The 7,152-nt window shown below is 36.7% G+C and overlaps 1 protein-coding gene across 2 annotated transcripts in view; it reads left to right on the forward strand.

The window, feature by feature from the left end:
* Positions 1-7,152, forward strand: part of RPA1 (replication protein A1) — a 57,562-nt gene that overhangs the window by 1,814 nt on the left and 48,596 nt on the right. The window contains exon 1 of one of the 2 annotated variants that reach the window (XM_055089970.1): positions 2,765-2,787. The exons of the other annotated variant lie outside the window; for it this stretch is intronic. The gene's annotated coding sequence lies outside the window, so the exon portion shown is untranslated. Of the gene's footprint in view, positions 1-2,764; positions 2,788-7,152 lie in introns of those variants that run through there. 2 annotated transcript variants of the gene reach the window in all.

Consider the following 7,152-nt stretch of genomic DNA (forward strand, 5'->3'; position numbering starts at 1 on the left):
TAGATGGGGAAGAACAGTTGGCAGAATTGAGTGAATATTTTAATAAATTAGAAATAACCCCGAGAAGTGATTGCAAATTGTAGTCCTTGTTTACTTTATAGCTGCTACCTTTTATCTTTAAGACAAATTAGGAATTGTTCTTCACTTTCAAGGAAAGTGACTGGTATTTTTCAAATAATTTGATGAGTTAGTTTTTGCCATATTCAAAATTTAGGAAACATATTTCCAGTGTTAGGTGAAGTATTACTTAGGTTTTGTTCATAAATGATAAGGAAAATTTGTGTGTGTGTGTGTGTATTTGTGGTGATAGAGTGTAGAGTACCTTTGTCAAGTTTGTTTATCAGCTAAAGCAGGTGATATCATTTTAGTTCAAAAGACATAGACCCCAAAGGGTAAGCACTAACACGCAAATAGTGCATTTTCGGCAAGAGCTAACATAAAATAAGAGATTATGCGTGGAACTATTGTAGTAAATAGAACTAATAGCATTTGTATCTTGAGTAATTAGGTAATACAAAGAAAGGGGAAAGGAATGAATACTTTTGATCATTTCCAATGTGCCAGATACTTTATTATAGTCAGTAGTTACAGTAACCCTGTAAAGTAGATTTTTATCATTAACCCCATCTTACAGATGAAGTAATTGAAGTCCGGAGAAGTTAAGTAATTTGTGCATGAGGTGAGGATTTGAACATGTGCTCTGAACCATTTCATTCTGTTGTTTTGTATTTTTTTCCTTCCAGTTTTATTGAGATATAATTGACATGCAACACTGTATAAGTTTAAGGTGTACAGCGTAATGATTTGATTTACATACATCATGAAACAATTACCACAGTAAGTTTAGTGAATGTCCATCACCTCATATAGATACAAAATAAAAAGGAAAAAGTATTTTTTTTCCTTGTGATGAGAACTCTTAGGATTTACTCTTTTTTTTTTTTTTGGCGGTACACGGGCTTCTCGCTTCCGTGGCTTCTCCCGTTGCGGAGCGCAGGCCCAGCGGCCATGGCTCACGGACCCAGCCGCTCTGCGGCATGTGGGATCCTCCCGGACGGGGGCACGAACCCGCGTCCCCTGCATCGGCAGGCGGACTCAACCACTGCGCCACCAGGGAAGCCCTATAGGTTAGTTTTGACTGTTCTAAAACTTCATATAAATGGAATCAAATAACATGTACCCTTTGTGTCTGGCTTCTTTCTTTCAGCAAAATGATTTTTGAGATTTATCCATGTTGTTTCAGTAGTTTGCACCTTTTTATTGCCCAGTAGTATTCCATGGTATGAATAAACACAACTTGTTTATTTACCTGTTGAACATTTGGGTTATTTTCCTTTTTGGCTATTATGTTAGTGGGACGATTAAATGAGCTATTAATTTAAAGTGCTTAGTCCATGCCTGATACATAATAAATGCTCATTATTTGTTACCTATTATTAATAATCACAGATGTGATCTTACGTTTATATGTTGTTTATTTGATTCATATCAGTTACTTTCTGTCTCCCTCCACTGGATTGTAAATTCTTTGAGGCCTGAAATTATGTCTGTTTTTTTGCTCAACATAGTCTCCCCAATACCGGAAGGACTGCTGGCAACTTTTAGGTGCCCAATAAATGTTTGCTAATTGCGCGTGAAGCAGGGAAAAGAAAGGGACAGAGATAGATGGGGAAGAACAGTTGGCAGAATTGAGTGAATATTTTAATAAATTAGAAATAACCCCGAGAAGTGATTGCAAATTGTAGTCCTTGTTTACTTTATAGCTGCTACCTTGCATCTTTAAGACAAATTAGGAATTGTTCTTCACTTTCAAGGAAAGTGACTGGTATTTTTCAAATAATTTGATGAGTTAGTTTTTGCCATATTCAAAATTTAGGAAACATATTTCCAGTGTTAGGTGAAGTATTACTTAGGTTTTGTTCATAAATGATAAGGAAAATTTGTGTGTGTGTGTGTATTTGTGGTGATAGAGTGTAGAGTACCTTTGTCAAGTTTGTTTATCAGCTAAAGCAGGTGATATCATTTTAGTTCAAAAGACATAGACCCCAAAGGGTAAGCACTAACACGCAAATAGTGCATTTTCGGCAAGAGCTAACATAAAATAAGAGATTATGCGTGGAACTATTGTAGTAAATAGAACTAATAGCATTTGTATCTTGAGTAATTAGGTAATACAAAGAAAGGGGAAAGGAATGAATACTTTTGATCATTTCCAATGTGCCAGATACTTTATTATAGTCAGTAGTTACAGTAACCCTGTAAAGTAGATTTTTATCATTAACCCCATCTTACAGATGAAGTAATTGAAGTCCGGAGAAGTTAAGTAATTTGTGCATGAGGTGAGGATTTGAACATGTGCTCTGAACCATTTCATTCTGTTGTTTTGTATTTTTTTCCTTCCAGTTTTATTGAGATATAATTGACATGCAACACTGTATAAGTTTAAGGTGTACAGCGTAAGGATTTGATTTACATACATCATGAAACAATTACCACAGTAAGTTTAGTGAATGTCCATCACCTCATATAGATACAAAATAAAAAGGAAAAAGTATTTTTTTTCCTTGTGATGAGAACTCTTAGGATTTACTCTTTTTTTTTTTTTTGGCGGTACACGGGCTTCTCGCTTCCGTGGCTTCTCCCGTTGCGGAGCGCAGGCCCAGCGGCCATGGCTCACGGACCCAGCCGCTCTGCGGCATGTGGGATCCTCCCGGACGGGGGCACGAACCCGCGTCCCCTGCATCGGCAGGCGGACTCAACCACTGCGCCACCAGGGAAGCCCTATAGGTTAGTTTTGACTGTTCTAAAACTTCATATAAATGGAATCAAATAACATGTACCCTTTGTGTCTGGCTTCTTTCTTTCAGCAAAATGATTTTTGAGATTTATCCATGTTGTTTCAGTAGTTTGCACCTTTTTATTGCCCAGTAGTATTCCATGGTATGAATAAACACAACTTGTTTATTTACCTGTTGAACATTTGGGTTATTTTCCTTTTTGGCTATTATGAATGAAGATGTTATGAACTTTTATGTACAAGTCTTCTTATGGAAATATACTTTAATTTCTCTGAGATAAATATTGGGGAGTGCAATTGCTGGGTCATGTGATAACTGAACATTAACTTTATAAGAAATTGCTAAACTGTTTCCAAAGTGTTTATGAGAATTCTGTTTGCTCCATTTCCTCACGAACACTTAGTTTTGTCAGTCTTTTTAGGTTTACCTATTCTAGTGAATGTGTAGTGGTATCTCACTGTGATTTTAATTTGTGTTTCGCTGATGACTAATGATCTTGAGCATCTTTTCATGTGCTTATTGGCTGTTTGTATTCCTTCTTTTGTGAAGTGTATGTTCATATCTTTTGCCTGTTTAAAAATTGGGACGTATTCTTATTAGTTAGTTGTAAGAATTCTTTATTTAATCTGGACATGTCTTTTGTTAGATAAAAGCATTACATATGTTTTCTCCCAATCTGAGGCTTTTCATTCTTTTAATGCTGTTTTTTTTTTAAAAATAAATTTATTTTATTATTTATTTTCAGCTGCGTTGGGTCTTCGTTGCTGCGCACGGGCTTTCTCTAGCTGCGGCGAGTGGGGGCTACTCTTCGTCGCAGTGCGCGGGCTTCTCATCACAGTGGCTTCTCTTGTTGCAGAGCACGGGCTCTAGGAGTGCAGGCTTCAGCAGTTGTGGCACGTGGGCTCAGTAGTTGGGGCTCGCGGGGTAGAGCACGGGCTCTAGGAGTGCAGGCTTCAGCAGTTGTGGCACGTGGGCTCAGTAGTTGTGGCTCGCGGGCTTAGTTGCTCCACGGCATGTGGGATCTTCCTGGACCAGGGCTCTAACCCGTGTCCCCTGCATTGGCAGGCAGATTCTTAACCACCAGGCCACCAGGGAAACTCAATGGTGTTTTTTTAAAAGAGCAGTTTTAAATTTTGATGTTCAGTTGGTTTTTTTTGTCCTTTTTTGAATTGTATTTTTCTGTCCCCCAAAATCTTTGTCTCCCCCAGGGTTACAAATCTTTTGTCCTGTGTTTTCTTCTAGAAGTTTTATAGTTTTAGTTTATATTCAGGTCTGTAATCCATTTCAAGTTTACCTTTTTATGTATGGTGTATAGATCATTCTTTCCATTGCAGGTATTCAGTTCTTTCAGCCCCATTTGTTATAAAGACTATAATGTTCCATTAAATTGTGTTGTCCCCTTTGATAAAATTTATATATATGTGGGTCTATATCTGGAATGCCTATTTTGCCATTGCTCTATATGTCAGTACTTAGACCACCACATTGTCTTCATAACTGTAGTTATATAGTAAGTCTTGAAATTGGGTAGTATAAATTCTCCAGCTTCATTCTTTTTCAAAATTGTTTTACTGAATCTAGGTTCTCTATATTTTCATATATATTTTAGAATCAGCTTGTCAATTTCTAATAAAGCCTGATGGGATTTTGATTGATAGTACATTACATTTATAGATCAATTGGGGACCAGTTGACTTCTTACAGACATTGAATCTTTCAAACCATGGTCATGCTATATCTCTCATTTACTTAGGTTTTCTTTAATTTCTCTCAGTGTTTTGTAGTTTTCAGTATGCAAGTCTTGCATATGTATTGTTAGACTTAGGTTTTTTTAATGGTATTAAAATGGTATTTTTAAAAATTTCATTTTCCAGTTGTTAATTGGCAGTATATAAAAATACAGTTGATTTTTGCATATTAACCTTGTATCCTGAAAACTCGGTAAATTGACTTAGTAGTTTTTTTTTTGTTTTTGTGGTATGCGGGCCTCCCTCCGCTGCGGCCTCTCCCGCTGCGGAGCACAGGCTCCGGACGTGCAGGCTCAGCGGCCATGGCCCACGGGCCCAGCCGCTCCACGGCATGTGGGATCCTCCCAGACCGGGGCGCGAACCTGGTTCCCCTGCATCGACAGGCGGACGCGCAACCACTGCGCCACCAGGGAAGCCCCGACTTAGTAGTTTTTTGTAGATGCCTTAGGATTTTCTACATACATGACTATCTGCACATAAAGACAGTTTTATTATTTCCTTTTCAATCTTTATGCCTTTATTTCTTTTTTTAAAATATATATATGTATATATATATATATATATATTTTTTGCGGTACGCGGGCCTCTCACTGTTGTGGCCTCTCCCGTTGCGGAGCACAGGCTCTGGATGTGCAGGCTCAGTGGCCATGGTTCACAGGCCTAGCCACTCTGCAGCACGTGGGATCTTCCCAGACCGGGGCATGAACCTGTGTCCCCTGCATCGGCAGGCAGACTCTCAACCACTGCGCCACCAGGGAAGCCCTAAAATATATTTTTTAAAAATATTTATTTATTTATCTATTTATTTATTTAGGCTGCACCAGGTCTTAGTTGTGGCACATTGGATCTTCGTTGTGGTATTCGGACTCTTAGTTGCGGCATGCGGGCTCTTAGTTGTGGCGTTCAGGTGGGATCTAGTTCCCCGACCAGGGATCAAACCCGGGCCCCCTTCATTGGGAGCTCAGAATCTTACCCACTGGACCACCAGGGAAGTCCCTATGCCCTTATTTCTTTTTCTTGTCTTGTTGCATTAGTTAGGAGCTCTACTTCCATATTTAATAAAAGTGATGAGAGTTATATCCTTGCCTTGTTCCTGATCTTAGGGGAGGTCATTCAGTCTTTTGACATTAAGTGTGATTGGTAATTAGATTTTTTGGTAGATGCCTGCTATCAGTTTAACCCTATCTTCTATTCCTAATTTGCTGAGACGTTTTATAATGAATAAGTGTTGAATTTTGTCAAATGCTTTTTCTGCATCTATTGAGATGGTTGTGGTTTTTTTTTCTTCTTTATTCTGTTAATGTGACAGACTACAATAATAGATTTTTGAATGTTGAGTAAACCTTGCCTTCTTGGAATAAACCTCACATGGTCATGACATATTATATACATTTTATATAGTGCTATATTTGATTTACTGATATTTTGTTGAGGATTTTTACATCTTTATTGATGAGTGATATATAGATCTGTAATTTTTCTTTCTTACAATGACTTTGTTTTTTCTATCAGAGTAAAGCTAACATCATACAATGAGTTATAAAGTGTTCTATCTCCTGAAATAATTTATGCAGGATTGGTGTTTTTTGTCATTCAGTGTTAGATGGAATTTACCAGTAAAGCCATCTGGACCTAGAGTTTTCTCTTTTGGAATATTTTAAATTATAAATTTAATTTCTTTAATAGATGTAGAATTATCTAGATTTTCTGTACTTTCATGTAGTTTTGATAATTTGTGTTTTTTTTTAAGGGACTTATCCACTTAATCTAAGTTGTTTCATAAAGTTCCTAATATTCCCTTATTATATATATATAAATATATATAAAATTTTATATATGTATGATTTATAGTGATGCCTTTTTCATTCCTGGTATTGAGAATGTGTGTTTTCTTTTTCTTGACCAGACTAGCTAGAAGTTTATCAATTTTATTGATCTTTTCAAAAAACCAGCTTTTGGTTCAATTGTGTTTTTCCTATTATTTATCAATTTTCTATTTCATTGATTTTTGCTCTTTTATTATTTCTTTCCTTCTGTGTACTTGGGTTTAATTTATTCTTTTTCTGGCTCCTTATGGTAGAATCTTAGACAATTGACTTTGGAGCTTTTTTCTTCTCTGATGAGAGCATTTAAAGCTGTATTTTCCCCTCTAAGCATTGCTCTAGGTACATCCCACAAATTTAGATAGATTGTATTTTAATTTTCACTCTGTTAATAACTTTCTAATTTCTCTTGTGATTTCTTCTTCAACAGATGGGCTATTTAGAAGGTTGTTGTTTAACTTCCAAGTATTTGGAGATTTTCTAGATATCATATTGTTACTGATTTCTAGTTTAATTCTAGTGTGGTCAAATAACATACTCTGTATGAATTCAACTTTTCAACATTTATTCAGATTTGTTTTACTGCCCAGTATATGGACTATCTTGATGAAAATGTTCCAGGTACACTTAAAAGAATGTGTATTTTGCAGTTGTTAGATGATCTAATTAGGTCAAGTTTATTGATAGTTTAAGTTTTCTATATTCTTTTTTTTTTTTTTTTTTTTGCTGCGGTATGCGGGCCTCTCACTGCTGTGGCCTCTCCCTTTGCGGAGCACAGGCTCC

The sequence above is a fragment of the Physeter macrocephalus genome, chromosome 14 (genome assembly GCF_002837175.3).
Source record: "Physeter macrocephalus isolate SW-GA chromosome 14, ASM283717v5, whole genome shotgun sequence".
Lineage (NCBI taxonomy): Eukaryota > Metazoa > Chordata > Mammalia > Artiodactyla > Physeteridae > Physeter > Physeter macrocephalus.